The 22500-nt window shown below is 42.3% G+C and overlaps 2 long non-coding RNA genes across 2 annotated transcripts in view; one reads left to right on the forward strand and one right to left on the reverse strand.

Annotated features, from left to right (window-relative positions):
* LOC135106459 (uncharacterized) overlaps positions 1-22500 on the forward strand; it is a 150155-nt gene that overhangs the window by 106535 nt on the left and 21120 nt on the right. The window lies entirely within an intron of this gene.
* LOC135106458 (uncharacterized) overlaps positions 16440-22500 on the reverse strand; it is a 54644-nt gene continuing 48583 nt past the window's right edge. The window contains exon 2 of the long non-coding RNA XR_010271316.1: positions 16440-17566. This is a non-coding gene — a long non-coding RNA (uncharacterized LOC135106458). The remainder of the gene's footprint in view (positions 17567-22500) is intronic.

The following is a 22500-nucleotide window of genomic DNA, read 5'->3' on the forward strand; positions in this document are numbered from 1 at the left end:
TGTGTGTGTGTGTGTGTGTGTGTGTGTGTGTGTGTGTGTGTGTGTGGCAAAGTACATGTGTGTTTGTCTTTATCAGTCTCTGTCACTGTGTTTCTCGTATCTGTGTGTCTATCTGTATACACACACACACACACACACTCTCTCTCTCTCTCTCTCTCTCTCTCTCTCTCTCTCTCTCTCTCTCTCTCTCTCTCTCTCTCTCTCTCTCTCTCTCTCTCTCTCTCTCTCTCTCTCTCTCTCCCTGATAGATAGCACACCTTTTTCAGCTCTTCCACGTGATTCGTCTCCTTCCTCCCTTCACATGTCAGCGAAGGTGATACCCTGCCTGCATGTTCCCCCTTCCCTCCTCCTCCCTCCTTCCTCCTCTCATTCTTTCCTCCACTTCCCACATCCATCTTACTTTCCCCCATCTTTGTCTTTGTTATCCATGTCATTTTCTTTAGTCTCCCTCCTTTTCCTTTTCCTCCTCCAAGCCTTCCTCGTCTTCTTGGTCCTACTCCCTTTTTTCCTCCTTTCTGTCCTCCTCCTCTTCCTCTTCCGCCGCCTGCTCCTCCTCCACCAGGCTTCTTTTTCAGTCATTCTTCCTTTCCCTCCCTCTATTTATTCTTCGTTTTAGCGCGATCAGATAAGTCTGTAAAAGGAATGGGAAGCCGGTGCAGAAGATCTTTTCCGAGAAGTGGAAGGGAGAGAGAGAGAGAGAGAGAGAGAGAGAGAGAGAGAGAGAGAGAGAGAGAGAGAGAGAGAGAGAGAGAGAGAGAGAGAGAGAGAGAGAGAGAGAGAGAGAGAAATGCACTATACATAGAGATGGAAAAGACTATACTTGTACTGTCTTATCTTGATCTCCGACCCTATTCCCATTTCTAGAATTAAAAAGTTATTATAGGTTCAAGAAAGTGGGATAAGGACCATGGCATGATCCATTAATATGAATCATTAAGCCTCAGTCTAATGAGAGCAAAGGTGAGCCAGGTAAAGGAGAGAGAGAGAGAGAGAGAGAGAGAGAGAGAGAGAGAGAGAGAGAGAGAGAGAGAGAGAGAGAGAGAGAGAGAGAGAGAGAGAGAGAGAGAGAGAGAGAGAGAGGAGGTGGAGGTATGAATGGAATGACTAGGAGAGGGAGTCATAATCTCAGGTGGTGATGGAGGAGAAAGATTAGGAATGAATCTCAAGGAGCAAAGAAGATACAGAAAATGTAGAAGACAAAAGAAAAGGCTAGAATGAATATGAGAGATGAAAGGAAAGCTGGAAAAAACTCAGAAACGAAAAGAAATAATAAGATAGAACTGAATAATTTAAAAAGCATGAATATGATAATAGAGGAAAGAGAGGAGAGGAAGAGAGAGAGGGAAAGAAAAGAAAAGAACTGCTGGAACTGAAAAGAAAACTGGCAAAGTAAGCCATGAAATTTGCAACGAAAGAGAGAGAGAAAGAGAAAGGAGGGAGATGAAAGAACAAAGAGAGAAAGAGAGAGATGAAAGCGAGGAATACATGAATAATGGTAAAATAAGGTGCAGGCGTGGTGGAAGTCAGGCAAAGTGAACAGAATATTCCGTCATCTCCAGGGGCCTTCTTACACTCCAAGCCGCGGAGTGAAAATAATTCTCGTGTGTCTTCGCCGGAAACTGCTGCGTGATTAAAGAGAACGTTAAAATCGACAAGCCCCAAAGGGAAAATGTTCGCGTGTTGTGCTGATGGTGCTCTTGTGTCTTTTTGAGTGTGAGGATTTTTTTGCATTTTTTTTTTTTTTCTTTTAAGGAGTTCTTTGTGGTTTTGTACTCGTGATCATTTGGGAGGGAGTTGATTGATTGGTTAATTAATTGACATAGCTGGCGCATTGACGTTATTTGCCACTATTTTTTTTAGATAACAAATAATAAAATATACTTTCAAAGGTAAAACAGGAAAAAAATCTGGAAAACAGAGTTGAGGAGGAGGGAAAAAATAAGGAAAATGAAGAGAAATAGAAGCAGGACAACTCAGAGCATAAAACGATGAGGCAGAAGGTGGATTATAAAGGATCCACGGAGACAGATATACTCACGTGGAGAGATATATGAGGACCTTAGGACTAGTGGAGGAGGACACGAGGGACAGAAATTACGGGTGACAACATAATAGAAGAAAGGTCGAGCCCCATAAGAGGACAAGGCTCAGAAGAAGTAGTAATAGAAAGTGTTTGTCCAAGAAATTGCTCCATGTTTACACAAGTCAGCAGAAAGGTAGTGGTGGAGTTACATAAGTAAATATGTGAATGCCATATGTGTGTTGCTTTTATGAAACTGTAAAGGAGCACTGAAGGCTGTACGAGTAATGTAAAAGATGTGTAGAGTGCACTTTTGTAATGTCTCTATGAAAGTAATTAGAGTTGGTCTCATGTATATAAAGCCAGTGGGTTGTGATCTAAATACATTGTGATATTGAGCGCAGTAAACATTAAAACTGGATGTCACATTATTCACATTATTCATTAACTGTACTGCAAAAGTTACCATTTAATACTCTCCCTTCCCGAACAATTTTATCCCTGGGAGACTTCGTTGACATTTCTCATTATGGCAAACTTGCAATCTTCGTAATCCTTGACGACCGCAACACCGCAACACCCAAACATTAACATTCAAGTAACACTCGGATAGAGGCGGCAGATAATTGCTTTTTCGTTTCCTGATCGCCTTTATGGTCGAACTGTGGGAAATAAAAGGAAGCAAAGGAGGACATTTTTGTGGTCCAGTAAGTACGGTTGTGATGGCGCGGGGTACGATGTGTTTCGAGGGCTAATCGCTTGGTAATGAAGCGTCTTGGAACTTGCTTTATTATTAAGCGGATTATAAACTTAGAGGTTTGCGATATGAAATCCTTTTGGTTTTAGGAAGGATTTTGTGCAAGTCATTGTTTTCCCGGATAGTAATGAAAGTGATAGTAGTGATGATGATATTGGTGATGATAAAAGGAGCAGTGATGGGTAGGAAAAAGAGAAGGAATATCTGAAAAACTAAGGAGAGAAAGATTTGTGTTGTCATTATTTTCCTTACTAGTAATGAAAATGATAGTAATGACGATAATAATGGTGATAGTAAAAGAGGAAACAGCGCTTGGTGGAAAAAAAAAGAGAAAGAATATCTAAAAAAAATAAGAAAATAAAGATTTGTGTTGTCATTATTTTCCCTTCGAGTAAATGTAAATTATAGTAGTGATGATAATAATGATGGTGATAAAAGGAGAAACACTGATTGGTGGGAAAAGAAAAGGGAATATCTAAAGAAAAGTAAGGAGAGAAGGATTACACAATATTTCATGAATTTTTCCTCATTAATAGTGACTGTGATAATAACAACACTATGAAGAAAAGATTATAAAGAACTTGTAATTGATAGATGGAAAAAAAATACAAGGATGAAACGTAGAATCAGAAATAGAAGATGAGAGAGGAATATAAGAAAAACACAACTATGAAAAAAAAATACAAAAGGCAATAGATATAGAAGAAGAATATCAGAAAAGAATATGAAGCGCGAAAAAGAAAAGACAGAAAAAGAAAAAGAAAATACCATTCTTCTATTAACCTTGAAGGAAAACCATGTAGATAATAGAAAAGAGATAAAGACGTAAAAATAGATGAAAAAGAAATATCAAAAAAGAATAAAACCAACAAAAATCCGAGAAGGAGGAGAAGGAAACAGTATCCTCCCAGTAGCCTTGAAGGAAAACCATGTTCTTAGTGGCTTCTCGTTGCAGGGGAGCGGGAGACTGACAGCAGGGCGGGAGGGAGGAACACACGAGAACACCAGACACTCTCCTTCCCTCCTGCTCTCCCTCATGCTCTCCTTCCCTCCATCCCTCTTAGTCCTCCTTCCTCCTTCCCACCATCCTTCTTACTCTTCCACAGTCCTTCCTTCCATCCCGACTGCTCCTGCACGATGCCCCCTTCCCTCCATCCTTCTTACTCTTCCTCAGTCCTTCCCCTTCCTCCCTTCTTCCCTCCGTCCTTCTATCCGTCCATCCCTTCTTGAGACGCAAGGGAGACACCTGACTCTGCTTTCCATTCACGGCGGGAGATGGATGTTTCAGGGAAAAGTGCAAAAAGAAATACCCTGGATCAAAAGTTTGTTTTTTCCACGATTGATACTTTTTTTTTATCTCTTTTCTTTACTTTCTTTATTCTTTCCATGCTTTCTTAAGGTCAGTTTAAAGAAAAGCCTACATATTTAATTTACTGGTTTTATTGTTCGTCTCTTGTGTGATTTGCTTTTATTTTTCATGTATTTCGTTTTTGATTCATGGCATTTTTGAAGTGTTAAGGAATCTGTCGAGTGCCATAAATAATTAATAATAAAAACCTGCTCAACATGTCACTCCCAAAATATTATAATATAGATATATATGCAGAGAGAGAGAGAGAGAGAGAGAGAGAGAGAGAGAGAGAGAGAGAGAGAGAGAGAGAGAGAGAGAGAGAGAGAGAGAGAGAGAGAGGAAACAATTAACAAGCTTTCTTTTCTCAATTTTTTTTTGCCTCTCACTCTTCCTCTCTTGTGCATAAAGAAAACATAGGTACATACAAGGCCAGATTGGGACACACACTGACGGACACAAGTCAATACACGTTGCTTCTCTTTGTCACTACCCAAGCATTGTCACAGCCTGCGCCTCTCGTCTTTAAGGTGGAACTCTCCCTCTCGTGATCTGACCCCTGCTGCCCTTAAATGCTTCAGTACTGCTGCTCCCCGCCCTACTCTTTATAGGAGAGAGAGAGAGAGAGAGAGAGAGAGAGAGAGAGAGAGAGAGAGAGAGAGAGAGAGAGAGAGAGAGAGAGAGAGAGTAGAGTAGAGTAGAGTAGAGTAGATTAAAGAGTACGCGGCGGTAGTTCTCTTTTCATCTCTTCATCTGAAACAATATATTCCCTCCTTCCCTCCTTTATTTTATCATATAGACAAAAAAAATAGATAGATATTATATAGTTAGAGATACACATAGATTCTTTTAATACATCGATCACTAATAAACTTCATTATACTCCTAACTTAGACTACCAGCTTCTACCATTACCGTCATTTCCTTCACTGCCAAAACCACTCATTCCCGTAGCATTTCTGGGTGCTCCTTCACCATTTGTACCTCAGTCAATAGCAATACTTATCCTCGTGTTTGTTATCGGGCTGCATTGTCCTCACGGGCCGCCAGTATCCCTCCTCCGCCCCACTCCGCTGCCTGACGCACGATCTCTCCCTGTGCTACCAGAATATAATTAATCGCAGGTTGTATTGATTATTGTTTGCACTGAGAAGAGCAAGTACAAGGTCGACACGAGAAACATGGGAAAGGTAAAGGTAACGGTGGGTATGAAAAGAGGAATTATCACGTGTGTTTGTTATTTTGTCTCCTCAGTTGAGTTTATAATGTTTGAATTTCATTTCATTGTCTCAACTATCCATGGTCTTTAAGAATAGGTGGACACACACACACACACACACACACTGCCCGGCTGGTCGCTGGAGAGTTCTTGTCCTAGTTCATGTTTTCGGTGCTTCGTTCCTCTTAATTAAAGCTTCGACTCGTTCCCTGAAGCGGCTCATTATGCTTTACGTGCTCTTGTTTGTTTGCCCTTTTTTTTTCTCTCTTCTATAGAAATTACATAGAACTTTTCAAATATGCATTGTTGTCCTGAATTTTTCAACGTATACTTTCGAGAAACGTATAAAGAGTAAGAGGGAAAAAAATGCTACGTTAAATGCTTTTATATTCATCATTTTCTCTGTAATTCTGATGAAATTTCTGTTCATTGAGATTATCCAGCGAGGCGAGTAATGTCTTTAAATGCCTGTACACTTATACCTGTCCTTCTGTTCATCACAGGTAATTGCCTCTTAAAGAAATCTCACATGAGAAGTTATTCTGTTAGGAAGTAATTAATTATCAATGAGTGTTGCTTTTTGGACATCCTCCTTTATTTATTTTCTTTTTATTCTTCAGTTTCTATTTCTACAGACTTTTGATTCAGTTTTAGACGTATTTATTTATTTTTCCTTTGAATAGCTAATTTATTTATTTATTTTAATAACTAATGTATTTTTGACAATTCGTTTGTTTCTATATAGCTCAAAAAGATCTTTGAATAACTATACTTTTTAGCTTCTTACTCATATTTACTTATATATTTCATTTATAATTGCTTATTAATTTACTTAATAATAATGTATTCTGACAATTAATTTTGTTCTGTGAAGGCTAACAGCTTGATCCTTATTTCTTACTTGCATTTACCTTTACCTAACCAAACTTAACCTTACCATTTTTTTCCTCTGAATATGTTTACCTAGAATCCTTAACTACATTATCAATTGCTTCGTTACCTATTAATACCGACAATAATTATATGAAGTCCTGTTCCTCTATATTTACGGTGTGTCACAGGAGAGACACGAAACAACAGCTAGTAACATATGAAGCAACACGAGCTCACCTGGACGGCTAAAGTGGCGTGTAGAGGTAAGCCTAACCCTTAATATACATCCATAATGAAAACTTCTGAATATATTAAAAGTTTGGATACGAGTATGAGAAGGAAGATAAAATGTGAAGAGGTCGAAGGAGGAAAGAAAAGTAAAAGGCCAAAGTTAACTCGATTTTTATAGCATATTTTGAAACGAATATGAATACAAACGAGAAGGTGAAAGGGGAGAGAGGGAAAAATAGATGTCATGCCAAGCTTTACTACATGTTTTAATTTTAGATGGATGTAACTGGAAAAAAAAAAAGGTGAAGTGGGAAAAAAATCATATCACGTTTTCCTCTCCATCTTCTTTTCTTTTTTTTCACCTTCCCTTTTAACATTTTCTGCACCTCCTTTTTTTTTTTTTGGAATATTATACAACTAGAAAGATGAAGGATAAAAAGAAAGAGAGAGAAAAGGTAAAAGTCATATCAGGTTACTTTTCCCTTTGTCCCTCTTTCCTTTCAATATCCATCCATCATTTTTGCCTTCAATCTTAACATTTCCTCCACTTTTCTTATAATTCGGAATCGTATATAACTGGAAACAAAAGATAGAAAAAAAGGGAAAAATAGGTCATTTTCCCTGTGCCCTCTTTTCCTTCCAGTGTCCACCCATCATTTTTTTTCTTCTTCTTTCTTCAACCTTCTTTTTTTAATCTGGAATTGTATGATATTAGGAGCAATGAGGCAAAAGAAAAGAGAGAAAAAGACAGAAAACTTACAAGTCATGCCAGGTTATCTTTTCCTTTGTCTCCTCTTCTTTTGAAATATCCACGCATCATCTTTCCTCAACCTTCTATTCAATTTGGAATCGTATGATATTAGAAAGAAGCCAAAAAAAAACGAATGAAAAGACAGAAAACTAAGAAGCAATGCTTGTCCTCTTCCTTTCAAGATTCAAGTATCATCTTTTTTTTATTTTCCATCTTCCCTCAACCGTACTTTTTTAATGTGGAATCGTATAATATTAGAAACAAGGCAAAAAAAAAAAATAAATATAGAGAAAACTAAGAAGTCAAGTCTTTTCCTTTCAAGATTCACGTATAATTTTCATCCTCCATCTTTGTTCAACCGTATTTTTAATTTGGAAAAAATATAATGTTGCAAAAAAAAAATTAAGGAAAAGACAGGAAACTAAGAAGTAATATCTCTTCTCTTTTCTTTCAACATTCACGTATCATTTTTATTTTCCATCTTTCCTCAACCGTAATTTTAATCTAGAATCGTACAGTATTAGAAACAAAACCAAAAAACAAAAAAGGAAAAGACAGAAAACTAAAAAGTCATGTCAGGTTATTTTTCCCTCCGTCTCCCTTCCCTTTTTCAATTTCCATCCATCACTTTTCACGTTCCTTGTAGAAGCCTTGTGGGAAAGATACATCTTCTTGGCCAACACGAGAATGGCTTGCGGATCCCAGCTGATGCTCCCTGACCTCTCCCCCAACTGGTCCCTTCGTCGGCCAATAGCAGGGCGGAAAGTAGAGACTGAAGGACATATGGCTGAGAACTAAACAAAAAAAGAATGAAAAAACAAGGAAGAAAAAAAGAAAGGAATGGATGAGGTTCAAAATATGCTCTGTTCGGGAAGGAGAAGAAGAAGGAGGAAAATTTGGAGGAAGAACAAGAAGACGATAAAAGAAAGTAGAAAGTTAGGAGGAAAAGTTTGCAATGTTTGTGTGAAGAGAGAGAGAGAGAGAGAGAGAGAGAGAGAGAGAGAGAGAGAGAGAGAGAGAGAGAGAGAGAGAGAGAGAGAGAGAGAGAGAGAGAGAGAGAGAGAGGCAGACAGAGACGTGAAACAAGCAATGGAGGACGACAGAGACAAACAAGAAGTAATAAAACTCCCATAATTCACTATATCCTCTATAAAACTAAATAATGAGATAGAACAAAAGGTACAGGAAAACCTTAAAAGGGTAAGAACTCAAAAAGGAAGGGGAAAGATCGAGTATCCTTCAATCAAGGAAGGAAAGGAAAGGAAGGTGATGGAAAGAGAAAAGGATACGTATGTTTTCTCCTCAACATCGGCTTCCGAGGGTATAAAATGTCAATATCCGGCTGTCCCTACCTCCTCTCTCTCTCTCTCTCTCTCTCTCTCTCTCTCTCTCTCTCTCTCTCTCTCTCTCTCTCTCTCTCTCTCTCTCTCTCTCTCTCTCTCTCTCTCTCTCTCTCTCTCTCTCTCTCTCTCTTAACCATATTCGTCTCTTGCACAATTTTCTCGACGTCTCTATTTCTCTTTTAGCATATTTTTCCATTTCCGTTTTCATTGACTCGTATTCCTTCTCGTCCTTTCCTCGTTCTTCCGTATTTGGAATTGAATTGCTTTTCCCATCAGTATTTCAAAACTTCTTCAATAAATTTTCCCTAATTTCTCGTTTCAATTCCTGCGTGTTTCATTTCGTATCTTTTATTTATTTATTTTTTTTTTTAAGTTTTACCGTCTTAACTCATTTTTAAGTTATCATTAATCTTCCTGCGTTTTTTTTTTTTTTTTTTTTGTTGTACCTACTTTATTTTTATCCACTAAGTTAGCCACTTGCCAGCCGCCATGACTTATTGATCTACGTATATTTCTGGCCTCCCTTCTCTATAGACCGGTTCCAGTCACTCGACAACTTCCCATCAATATTTCAGAACTTTTTAATAAATTTTCCCTAATTTCTCGTTTCAGTTCCTGCGTGTTTCATCTCGTATCTTTTTTTTCTTCAAAGTTTTACTGTCATAATTCATTTTTAAGTTGTCATTAATCTTCCTGAGTTTCTTTTTTTATAATACTTTATTTTTGTCACCAAGTTAGCCGCTCGCCAGCCGCTATGATGTACTCGTATTGACAATTTATTTTGCATTTTGATCTAAGTATATTTCTGGCCTCCCTTCTATTTAGACCTATTCCAGTCACTCTAGCACCTACATCTCATTCTTTCCTCGTACACTCTTCGCAGCCATCCTTCCTCTCTGTCAGCTCCCTATTATTCTCCTCTTTCTTCACATTTACCACCTAACTGCATTACCTCTTTTGAGCTGCTTCCTGCTTTTTGTCTCTCTCTCTCTCTCTCTCTCTCTCTCTCTCTCTCTCTCTCTCTCTCTCTCTCTCTCTCTCTCTCTCTCTCTCTCTCTCTCTCTCTCTCTCTCTCTCTGTGTGTGTGTGTGTGTGTGTGTGTGTGTGTGTGTGTGTGTGTGTGTGTGTGTGTGTGTGTGTGTGTGTGTGTGTGTGTGTGTGTGTGTGTGTGTGTGTGTGTGTGTGTGTGCGTGCGCGTGCGCGTGCGTGCGTGCGTGCGTGCGTGCGTCTCTCTCTCTCTCTCTCTCTCTCTCTCTCTCTCTCTCTCTCTCTCTCTCTCTCTCTCTCTCTCTCTCTCTCTCTCTCTCTCTCTCTCTCTCTCTCTCTCTCTCTCTCTCATTGACGTCTTCTCTTTTTTGCTCTCTTTGACACACGCTTTATCTTAATCACAAGAGAGAGAGAGAGAGAGAGAGAGAGAGAGAGAGAGAGAGAGAGAGAGAGAGAGAGAGAGAGAGAGACGAGACGAGACAAGAGACGAGACAAGAGACGAGAGACAAGACTTGACTAGACGAGACGAAACGAAAAACGAGACAAGGGTAGACCAGACAAGACAAAAAGGAAAATTACTAACACGCACTAACAAACACACACACACACACACACCCACACACCCACACACACACACACACACACACACACACACACACACACACACACACACACACACACACACACACACATAAACAGACGGAAAAAAAGGAGGTGAAACTTCTCTCGACAACTGCTCCTCTTCCCTCATATATATTTTTCCATCTCCCTCACGGGCTGGGTGACAAGTCATCAGCCTGGCCATTGTTTCCTCTTGTTGCGTGAGGGCGCCATCTGCCTCCTCATTGTTCCCCGGTCCAGCGTGAGAGGACCTTCTGGGCAGCCTAGTGAGGGAGGGACGGGAGGGCAAGACAGGGAGGGCAAAACAAGACTAACGGGGAGTGGAAGGGAGTGTAGGTGTGTCGGGGAAGGTGGTACAAAGGTCGAGGAATAAGGAGGTTTGTGTTGGCAATGTGGGTGGACAGAAGAAGGTAAGAGAGGGGTGAAGATATGAGCGATGAAAGGGGAGGCTAGAATAGAGTGTAAAGGAACGGAATGGCTAAAGAACTAACAAGACTGTTGGGGAGTGTAGGTCTGTCGCAGTGAGTTAGAATAGGCGGAGGTGTGGGAGGTGGACGAATAATGGGGTGAAGGATGGGTAGAGAGACTGGAGCAAAAGGGCAGAGGAGTAGAACAGCTAAAAAAACAACAACAAAGAGGTAAGGGAAGAGAACATAAGTGAATGTGGGCGGGAAATGAAAGAGAGGTAGGAGAGAGAGAGAGATGAAGCATGAATGAGAGTGAGTATAGTAAAAGATAAGAGGAGGAGAACTGGAAGGATAAAAAGTAAATGATAACCTTAAAAGGAGTGAGGAAGGGTAGAGGAAAGGCCAAGGAATAAGGAGTGGTAAGGTAACAACTCATGTCAAACGTATTTCAGTGACCCGCTCTTTGCACTGTGTTGTTATTTCTGTTTGTCCGTTTTGGTATACAGTGAATTTGAATTTCTCTGATGTTTAACGTAATACTATTTATTCCCTTATTGTATTATTAGTATTGAAATATATTTAATATAGTTGTGTATTAGGCGAAAAGGGACTGGTAATTAGCTTGTTTAGATACTTCACGCACGTGCTGCACTCTGGCGGCGAACTCCAGATAGTTCAGAAGAGAGAGTGGGGAACTGATAGTCGGTCCGTGATAGAGCAACTGTACACTTGCGCCATTGTGTTAAACCCGTGAACACTTTGCCCCTTCGTCTTGACACCCTAGAGCACCACAGACTGGTGAGTGTTAGATGTTGTACTCGCGTCTTGCACATATTTGATAGATAGATCAGGGAAGTGGAGCTGCGGTCTGTATTGTTGTTGTTGCTGTTATTTTCACTGCCTCCACTACTATACACTGGACTGTTGCTTCTTCAGTTATTGCTGTCTCTACATTACACCCAAAATTGCCATGCTATGCTGTGCTTTCATAATGATCAGTGGCACATAAATGTAAATTATATAATGAGTTAAATCTACTAAAGAATGGTTGTCATAATTAAGGCAGCAACAAACATGATAACTGGTTAAGCAGGGTAGTTTTTATGCACTGTACTGTTTTTTTATATATATTTCATTCAATAAGATTAAATTTAAATTTTAAACAAAATTATCAAATTACTGATAATAAAAGCGGCAGGACAATATTGGCCACTCTGCCTGTGACATTGCCGTTCAAGAATGTTCATGTTTTTACGGTTATGCGTTTGTGCTCTTCAGGTGCCGCTATAGTTGGTTTATTGTTTTGTTTTTTTTAAACCCTTAGCTGCCTTACATAAGAGTAATTTTTATGTTGTGTTGCCTCAATATCCTAAGTGTAATTTAGGGTACAAGTTAATGTAACCGATAATACCATTAAGCATTATTTTAATTTATGAAGGGTCATATATTTGGATATATACCAGTATTTTAGGAGATGAATATTATTAATGTGGTGCTTTGTATCATATAGGTCATAGGACTTACCAGCTAATTAACATTTGTCTTGAAACTTATCGAGATGTATTGTGTGAACCAGTGAATTGGGAAAACATATATCAACCTGATTATGAAGCGCGATTGTGAATCTTACTAGATCTTGATTTTATATTATGGATTTATTAAGTGTTTGTTTACAGCTGGACCGTTCGCTATATGTTTTCAAGTAGACCATTTGCACCAAAAACAACAGCGCGCCTCAATAACCTGACAGGCAAAGTGGCTTGTACCTACAGGATGTACTCCCTTGTGTAACACCATGAGTGGATCCTATAGTCGAGATTCATGCGACAGACTGTCGGCCAGCCAGCGAGCACGTGAGGTCAGTGCGGGTTGTATCATGACGTCACCTGATCCACCGCTTCACACACACTCCTGTCTGAACAGTCATCCTCCTACCCTGATGTGTGACAATAATAGACAGAAAAAAAAAAAAAAGCAAAGAAAAATGTCAGTGAATACGAAAGAGTGGAGCTGATGACGCACTGCCGGCTCGCTGGGTGGTCGACCTGTCTGTCTGTATGGATCCTTCTAATAGTAGGATAGAGGAAAATGAGAAAGCGAGAAATTAAAAATAATAGGTGTAGAATGACGATGGAAAGTAAGGAAAAAGATAAATAATGAGTAAATAACTTGTAAAAGGATAGGAAAAGGCTAGATGAGGAATAGAGAGGGAGATTAGAGTGGAGGATGTGGAAATGGAAGAGGAGGAGAGTGGAGAAGCCAGTGAAGAGGAATGACTAGTGAGGCTGGAATAGGATGCAGTGAAATAGAAAGCTACGCGGGGTGACAGGGATACGTGAGATTCCCCTGGCTTGTGAGAAGGCTGGAGAAGAGCAGCCCCACAGTATTTGAATTTCTAGTGATGGCGGTGAAAAGTTGCAAATCGTGGCGTATTTGGCATTTACTTGATGTCCGTTCAGGAAAAAAAAGAGAAAAAAGAAGCAAGTCAATTTGAGTAATGTTCTTAAAATTCAAGTGACATCGATTACAAGCGCTCTCTCTCTCTCTCTCTCTCTCTCTCTCTCTCTCTCTCTCTCTCTCTCTCTCTCTCTCTCTCTCTCTCTCTCTCTCTCTCTCTCTCTCTCTGCCAGCCTGTCCGTCTCTAGCGTCCTCCTGTCTTTCTTTTTGATAAACCTGCCGCCCTCTCTGAGTCCTCTGGCGACTCTTCAATTGGCACAGGGCCCGCAGGTGAAGACGAAGAGGCATCCTGAGGCACTGTGGAAGGAGGAGGAGGAGGAGGAGGAGGAGGAGGAGGAGGAGGAGGAGGAGGAGGAGGAGGAGGAGGAGGAGGAGGAGGAGGAGGAGGAGGAGGAGGAAAGAAAAGGCAATCTGCTCTAAGAAGGAAAAAGAAATCGAGTAGGTAGAATTAAAAGAGAGAGAGAGAGAGAGAGAGAGAGAGAGAGAGAGAGAGAGAGAGAGAGAGAGAGAGAGAGAGAGAGAGAGAGAGAGAGAGAGAGAGAGAGATGAGGTTACGTCCTTTTTTTGAGGGGGAGGGGGAATAGTTTACGAGGCGATGCGACAAAGAGAGAGGGGAGGAGGTGGTGATGGTGGTGGAGGAGGGGGAGGGGAAGGAAGGAAGAGGAGGAGGAGGAGGAGGAGAGAGGCGAGAAAATGTGTTTATATAAAGAGTAAACGTTTAGGAGTGAAAGTATGTGTGTGTGTGTGTGTGTGTGTGTGTGTGTGTGTGTGTGTGTGTGTGTGTGTGTGTGTGTGTGTGTGTGTGTGTTCTCTCCCTCTTCTCCATTATTGTTCGTCCATTGTCATCTTTTCCCTTTTCTCCTTCTTTCAATTTTTCCAATCTATTTCTCTCGCATTTTCGCACTTCTGCCTTTCCCCTTTTCTTCACACTTCGCTATTCGTCTCTCCTTTGCTCCTCCTCCCTCCTTAAATTTCCATCCAGCCTCTTCTAGTCTGATTTTTCTTCTCTAAGAATCAACTTTCTTCCTATACTTTTTCTTTTGATATTACATTAACATTTCTATTAGTTTGTCTCCGCATTTCATATTTGTGATGACATTATTTGTGTAATTATAGTTTCCCTATTTTTCTTGTACTTTTCACGTGACTTTCAAGGTAAAAAGTTAGATTGCTTTGCTTCCTGTTTATGTTTTCAGTGGTTTCCTTTTCCTCGTCATGCCTGTGCTATGCCGCCCACCCAACCTTACTCTTGCCTACCCTTCATGGCCACAGAGTCAGCCAGCGCGCTCCCGTGGGCTGCCTGGGATACAGATAACACCTCGCGAGGCTCGTCAAGTCGGGCCAAGTTGTAGGTGCTTCATCACAAGTGCTCCCCTCCCCTTCACCCTCTCCTTCTCCGCCTCTCCTTACCTCCAGTTTCATCTTCACTCCTGCAGCCAGCCAGTGAGCGAGCGAGCGAGTGGGCGGGCGCGGGCGCGCGCGCACACACACACACACACACACACACACACACACACACACACACACACACACACACACACACACACACACACACACACTCTCTCTCTCTCTCTCTCTCTCTCTCTCTCTCTCTCTCTCTCTCTCTCTCTCTCTCTCTCTCTCTCTCTCTCTCTCTCTCTCTCTCTCTCTCTCTCTCTCTCTCTCTCTCTCTCTCTCTCTCTCTCTCTCTCTCTCTCTCTCTCTCTCTCTCTCTCTCTCTCTCTCTCTCTCTCTCTCTCTCTCTCTCTCTCTCTCTCTCTCTCTCTCTCTCTCTCTCTCTCTCTCTCTCTCTCTCTCTCTCTCTCTCTCTCTCTCTCTCTCTCTCTCTCTCTCTCTCTCTATATATATATATATATATATATATATATATATATATATATATATATATATATATATATATATATATATATATATATATATATATATATATATATATATATATATATATATATATAAGGGTTGTGTTAATCAGTGCCGAGGTTTTCAAGTTTCAAACACGGAGGGAAGGGAAAGGAGAGGATGAGATAAAAAGAGAATAGAACAGCGTTGAGTTAACACAAAACGGCCACGTCCACCATTAGTATTCGTGCCGACACAGGCCTCGTTTTTAAGCCAGATGGTCTGAACCTCCCTCGTGGCTGTGAGGATGGGCAGGATGGGTGGGATGGGTCGAGGGGAAGGCAAGATGATGGAGGCACGAGAGAGGGAAACGAGCTTGGAACGAGATGTGAAGGTAATGAGAAACTGATGTACGGCGTGGAGAGTGATGACTGCAAGAAGGAAACAAGGACAGGTAGAAAAGAAGAAAGCTAGATCTAGTTGTGTTTGTGTTGATTGCTTGAAAGAATGATTTTTCAGTAACTAAAAAGAAAATACTGTAGACTGGAAACAATGTGTTTTACTGTTAGAGGAGATTGTGAAGTAAAAAGAAAAAGGAAGTGAACAAGAAAAAATTACGGAAATGGGAAGAACGTGTGCCATCAGAGCGGCTTACTGCTGTACAAAACTATAGATTACAGAACTCTACACTCATGGTTCACCTTACTTCCATCGTTTTTTTTTATTTTCTTGTTCCCATATCTGTTTGTTTTGTTATTTTATTGAAGTTAAGCTGTGTGTGAGTGAGAACATTCTAGCTTTCTCTTATTAATGGAAGTTGTGTGCTGACAGTTACTCCTTTCATGGAGTCAACCTTCAACCATCCAGAAGTACAAGCCATGATCAGCACTTTATTCGTGGCACTCAGTGTTTTAAGCAGGACTCTTGAGTGCAATGAACAGACCAGATACTTTTACCAATTTGTCATATCATCACGTGGAAGCGAAATACTTAGGGAATATTATAAAGTCTTGATAGGGATAGAAGCTAAATGAAATGTGTAAATTATTGTGGACTGAATATTGTATTACCTTGGTAGCTCTAATTGTTTTGTGTTCTTTATTTGATGATGGTATTATCCCTTGCGTGCTATTCTACTTGTATTATTTGTAAGTAACTTGATATTTATTTATTCCATGATATCTCATTGAATTTCGTTTTGTGAAAGTGCTGAAATCTACCCCTAGATCAATGACATCATCTCATATGAAACTTCCCAAATATGTTAAGTTACTGTTGGTGTTCCTTCCTTAATGAAATGTCGTATACTTTCACACTATACAGTTGGACCAAGCACTAAGGCTCCTCAGACGCAAGCAACAGGTTTTAAAAGTGCGCTGATTTAAGATCCTAGATTATCTCTTGAGCCGTTTTGGTTGGTTCTTCCTCACTTTCTTTCATAAAGTATTTCGCGTAGTTAAGAGCCTTGAAAACCTCTTGCCGTAATTACTCTGAGAAGAAATTTGAAGATGTGAAAAGTCCTTTGCATCTTGAATTTAATTCCTAAGAAATGAAGGCAGTGAATGTGATATAAAAGTTTACTCACCCAAGCCGCGATGTGAAGAGTATAATCCACAAGTAGAGCCATTGGAACAATAAACATGTATCACTCACCCTGCATTTTCAAGACCACACTGGCGCTCACCACACACGCCTTTTGGACCACAACACTCACGGGCACTCACCACCACCCTTCCTGGCGCCAACACAACACAACACCACAACACAACACACACAACTTACCCCTCACTATTGCATCTATCGAGGACTTCCTTTTGCTGAATATGTTCGAGTCTAAGTCCATAGTGAAGGGTTGGATTATCTTGCCTCTGCTTGGGCCGAAAATCTTGGCGGTTTTCGGAGACAGGTCTCGGAGAATAGACTGGCGCTAAGGCCAGAGGACCCGGCAGCGGGGGCCCGGGCGTCTCCGTGACTGACGAGGAGGAAGTCCGCCTGACGAGAGGGGACTCCAGGGTATCAGAGGGTGGACGGAGGCGCAGGGCGGCGTGGGAGGAGTGGGGCGGAGGGGCGCGGCTCCCGGGGGCCAGCGGGGGCGGTGCTGCTGCTGTTGCTGTTGCTTTCGGGGGTCAGGGTCACAGCTGGAAGGGAACAGTCGCGGGGGGCGCCCTCCGTCCGTAGCATGCGTGGGAGTTTGTTACATAAAATAAGCACATCTACTCCTGTTGCATGGACTGAGTTATGGCGGCACGGCTGGCTGAGTCACGCGGCGGTCGGTCCTTACTTTCCTTGACGATTTATATTTTTTGATTCGCGAGCACTCACTTAGACACACTTTTTTGTTTCCTGTCAGCCAAACATATCTGGGGGAGGCAGCTGCTAGCCCGCCCTCTCGCCTTCCTCGCGCGCTCACCTTCCGCCCACGAGTCCCCCGCCACTGGAATTTTAATCACTGTACTGGACGTATGTTTGTTGTGCAGGTGTGGCTAGCGGGCGGTGCTGGGCAGGAGGCGGGGTCTCTTCTTTTGTTCCCGTGTACTTTGCGCGCCGTCTCTCCCTCTTTTGGCCTCCGCTTACTGTTCTTCCTTACCAGGCCGCTAACCACACATCACCGTGCACTGTTACTGTTACTGCTCTATCTAACCCCCGGCTGGTACTGTGACATTTGACTTGGAAATGCCTGTGGAGAGCTACAATTTTTCCGTCATGGTTTGATCTGGAAATGGAATAAGAGAGACACGTGAGTTCTCTTCCTCCACCCATACGCACACTCAGGGATGATAAGAAGAAGGAGCAAAGGTACACACGCATTTCTAAACAGCCTGAGGTCAGTGCGCGCCAGAAATGTATCGCCTTGCAGAGGAAAGTAATGGCCGCGGGGCTTTTCATCGCCGAGCAGAAAAAGGTGAAGGGAGGGAAATAAATGTGGTGTATATAAGACTGCGGCAACTTGCTGGTTCGAGCTGCTGCCGCTGAGGCTCACAAGAAAACTAAAAATTGTATTTCCTAACACACCTTTTCTTTATTTTATCCTTACCACCATCAGCACCACCGTACTGTGTGTGTGTGTGTGTGTGGGGGGGGGGGGGGGGCAGGATATACGAGATTTCAGTGAGTCTGAGGCACTTCCGAAATATTTCTTAGTGCTTCTTTTACTACAGTATTTCCATTCACTCGAAGGATTTTGCTTTTGTTCCCTAAAATTTCACATCGTCAGCCGCGTTCTGACTCGAATATTGATCAAAGTAACCCGATTTGTTTTTGTGTTCCCGAGCAGATGTTGAATACTTTTTAGATACACGCTCTCGAACCAATTCTTCCCATTCATCAAAATATGATTCACCAAACGAGGGGAAGCACGTATATAAATCATATGGAATTTCATGACTGACAGCTCCGTTAATATTTTCAGTAATTGCTCGAACATTTTCTCTTTTTTCGTGTGTGATGGTGTTTTTATTCAAATTCTCGATGACCTGCCGGTATATGAGGCAAATATGTTGATGTTTGACTGACTAGTATTATTGTTTTTCACTTTTATATATGGTAAATTTTCACTCAGCTACGTGCAGTGTCCGATCATTTTAAAGGTGATTTATTTATTTATTTATTTATTTATTTTATTTTATTTTTATTTATTATTTGTTTATTTTTATTTATCTTTTTTATTTCTTTTTTTTTTTATTTAATTTAATTTTATTTTAGTTTATTTATTTATTTTTATTTATTTATTTATTTATTTATTTATTTATTTATTTTTTTTTTTTGTGGCGAATGTAATCTTGAGTGACACATCAAAAAAAACATTAGACTTCCCTTCCCTTTTTCTTTCCCTGCCTCACTCCATTCCTCTCCCGCCCCTCCTTCTTTGGTCCTGCTTGACACTCTTCTTGCCTCCTTTCCTAACTCCCTGATTCTCCATTTTTCCTTCCCTTCCTTTGGACACTTTAATTCCCTAAGAGGCTTAACTCAGTAAGGCAGGGAGGCAGCAACGGCAAGTAAGGTGTCCCATTCACTTAGGACACCTGGTCTCCTCCTCCTCCTCCTCCTCCTCCTCCTCCTCCTCCTCCTCCTCCTCCTCCTCCTCCTCCTCCCGTGTGCCTCTTCGTCTCTTGTACCTTTTATGCTTCTTGAACCAAACACCTGAGTCCGCCGCCTCTTCAGTCTCCTCCTCCTCCTCCTCCTCTTCCTCTTTCTCCTCCTCTTCCTCTTCCTCTTCCTCCTCCTCTTCCTTCCCCTATTCTATTTACGTACATCGTCCGGTAACTTTCTCCTTCCTCTACTCATGCTGCCTTACTTTCCGTCATGCAGGGAGCAGCTTCCTTCTTTCCTCCTTCCTCCCTCCCTCCCTCCCTTCCTTCCTTCCTTCCTTCTTTCCTTCCTTCCTTCCTTCCTTCCTTCGCCTGGTTCTCGTTTCCAACTTTGGTGTGGTGTGGCGTTTCCGGCGCGTTAATTATTCCCATCAGAATACCTAATTATATCCTCGCTATTGCCGCTCACATAAAAGCATTACGTTAAGCATAATTTTCGTCCGTCCCACGCTCATTCACATTTACGTCTCTGTTTCCCACGTTAATTCACACCAGGACGCGCCTCGTCTTTGTTACCGTGTCCTGCTCCTTCTTGCCCTGTCACATTAACTGCTGGTGAATAAGTGTTGAGTGTTAATAGATTAGCAAGTATATGCCCTGACACGCTTCAGAGTACCCCGAAAAAATAGTCCATTAATCTTCATAGGAGGAGGAGGAGGAGGAGGAGAAAAGCTGGAGGGTACGAGAGGGAGAGAAAAGATGGAATGGGCGGGTAATGAGACGGGAAGGTCTGGGAGGGGATTGATATAAAGGAGGGGGAAGGGAGGGAGGGTGAATGGAAGTAAAATTTTTAGCTCCTGGTAACCCTTGGCTGGGCGTGTGGTGTTGAGGCGGAGGCCAGATCACCCTTAACGAGTTACGAAACTCTCATTATCCCTAATTCCCGGGTCGCCCTCTCTTGCCCCGCACCTCTCTCTCTCTCTCTCTCTCTCTCTCTCTCTCTCTCTCTCTCTCTCTCTCTCTCTCTCTCTCTCTCTCTCTCTCTCGCTCTCGCTCTCGCTCTAACACACTTCCCTGGTGTTATCTCTTTTGCATGAGTCTCCCAAAACGCGCTTCATCTAATTTTCATGGCTGACACTTCTTTCCCTTCTTCTTCATTTTCCTCGTACTTCTTTCGTCCTCCCTCCTCCTCCTCTTTCTCCTCCTGCCCGTCTTTCCTCTTCTTGGCCTCTCCATCTCAACCTTCTTTTGTAGTCGTACTGCTACAGCTGCTAATGCTAATACTTGTAATACTATGAATTACTACTTTTTTTTTCTTGATGTTCCTTTTTCATCTCCCCCTTCCCCCTCCTCCTCCTCCTCCTCCTCCTCCTCCAACATCCAATCAACCAGTAATAAACTTTTTCCTTCCCGTCAACAATCAGACGTGACTAGGAAGCCACTCCATCTTCCCTCCCTCCTTCCCTCCTTCCTTCCTTTCCTCCCTCTCTCCTTCCCTCCCTCGTTCCCGCCTTCCTCTCGTCACCCACACATCAGTATTAGTCTAATCGAAAGGGATGTCTTTTATCCCCACATTTTTTTCCTCTTCACTGATGAAATTTCACCTTTTTTTCCGCCTTTGACGGCTTGAAGGAGGAGGAGGAAGAATCGGAGGAGGAGAAAAAGGCGGAGGGCGGAGGAGGAGAAGGAGGAGGAGGAGATGAAAAAAAGGTGGGAGGAATATTATTTTGTAGGTGGATTTCTGTTTGTCCACTTTGACCGCAGGTAAATCAATCTTCCCATTGTTTCCTTCCACCGGAGAGAGAGAGAGAGAGAGAGAGAGAGAGAGAGAGAGAGAGAGAGAGAGAGAGAGAGAGAGAGAGAGTGGATTGTCCTATGCAGATGAGAAAAGAAATAAACTCCTTTTGTCTCCTATTTCTAAAGCGTCGGGTCCTGCGGCATCCACCACTGTGCCCAAATTGGTTAATCCATAAACGAAATGCCACGCCAATGTCCTTTTCCCTCCGCCCTCCATTGTTGTGGTCCCGCGGCTGTTTTTCTCGCGTACACTGCCTCGTGCCTGGAAACAAAAGGGGACCGTCAGGCTGAGGGACGCGCTCTGGTGGACTGTTGAGTTGTTAAGTGTCTCTTGCCGCGAGCGTCGTCGTCAGCGGTGCCGTCAAGGTTACAATGGCTGGAACGTCTCTCTCCACGCCCTCATCAAGAAAGCTTTTAAGTGTTATTCGTTTCTCTCTCTCTCTCTCTCTCTCTCTCTCTCTCTCTCTCTCTCTCTCTCTCTCTCTCTCTCTCTCTCTCTCTCTCTCTCTAACCATCATCATTACCATCAATCATCGTCCATATTTTTCCCCGTCCGCTATTTAACTTCAAAAATATCCCCCTTTCCATCCCGTCCTCGTCTATATTTAGCGCCCTTCAGTGACTCCGCATCTCAGTGTTAGCAGGAAAGTCTTCAGCATAATGGCGACTTTCCCCTCCTCTCCTCTGCTGCACCTTATTCTCGCGGAGCAGGTAAATTAAGTGGAGCACAAACCCTCTCCATTAATTATCCTCCTCAGTTAACTATAAAGTAAGAGGATCCCCGAGGCTCAGGCGGCTGGCCGGAGCTCCACCTCGTAATCCTATATCCCGCTGGAGCCTCCGTCACCGGCAGGCTTCGCAATTAAGGTGTTCCTGAGGTGCACCGGCGGGAGAGGCGTGTCAGATGCCTGGCGTGCTCTCACTCTTTACATTTCCCTCGGGACCTTGAAGCAGTGATACTCTTATTCGTAGACTTCCGGGTTGTGTTACTCGTGTTATTTGTGTTGCCTGTGTTACGCTGGTAGTGGCGGTAGTGGCGCTTTGCTCTTGCCATTCCTCTCCGTGTGTGTTTGCCATGAGGCGTATCGAGGCGTGAATGCGCGAGTCTTTGGGCCAAACTGAGCTCGTGTGTCTTGCGTGTCGCAGTAATGGAGAGCCCTTTCGCTCCTGACTTCCCTCATTCCGTGGCGTTTGAGTCGCGCTGTTTGCCTGCACTTTCACCCCAGCGGAGTGACGGTGAGCGGCGCTGGACGTGTGGGCGAGGAGAGGAGGGAGTCAGGGGAGGTCTGCGGGTGGAGTGTGTGTTTTTTCGAGGCTCAGGTGTGGCGGTGAGCTTCGTTACCTCGCAGCACCTGTGGACGTGGCGGTGAGAGCTTGGATATTGTGGCCTCAGTGTTTTTTTTGAGTGTGTGATCTCGTTAAACCTTTATTTTTCGGATGTCTTGTTGTTGTGCTTTCGTTATTCTTTAATTCTTTAAGGTTTTCTGTCCTAGTTGTTAGTTTGAATTAACGTGTGAAACCGTATATTTTTTGAAAGTCTTATTGTTGTTTTTGGAAGTCTTATTGATGTCTTTACGTCAGTCTTCACTTTTTTAAGGCTTTCTATTCTAGTATTAGTTTGAGTTGGTGTGTTAAACTCTACACTAATTCAGTCATTTATATTCCTTCCGATATAAAACTAATAAACAAGAAAAGTTATGCGTTATTATTGCGAAAGGACAAAGAAGTGAGACTGCCCTCCTGTTTCTATTCCGCGTTATTGATTTTAGGAATCGAAGGTGCAGGGGAAAAATCTCATCCAGGGAAACGGGAGCTTGGCTGC

This window comes from Scylla paramamosain, chromosome 13 (assembly GCF_035594125.1).
Source record: "Scylla paramamosain isolate STU-SP2022 chromosome 13, ASM3559412v1, whole genome shotgun sequence".
Classification (NCBI taxonomy): domain Eukaryota; kingdom Metazoa; phylum Arthropoda; class Malacostraca; order Decapoda; family Portunidae; genus Scylla; species Scylla paramamosain.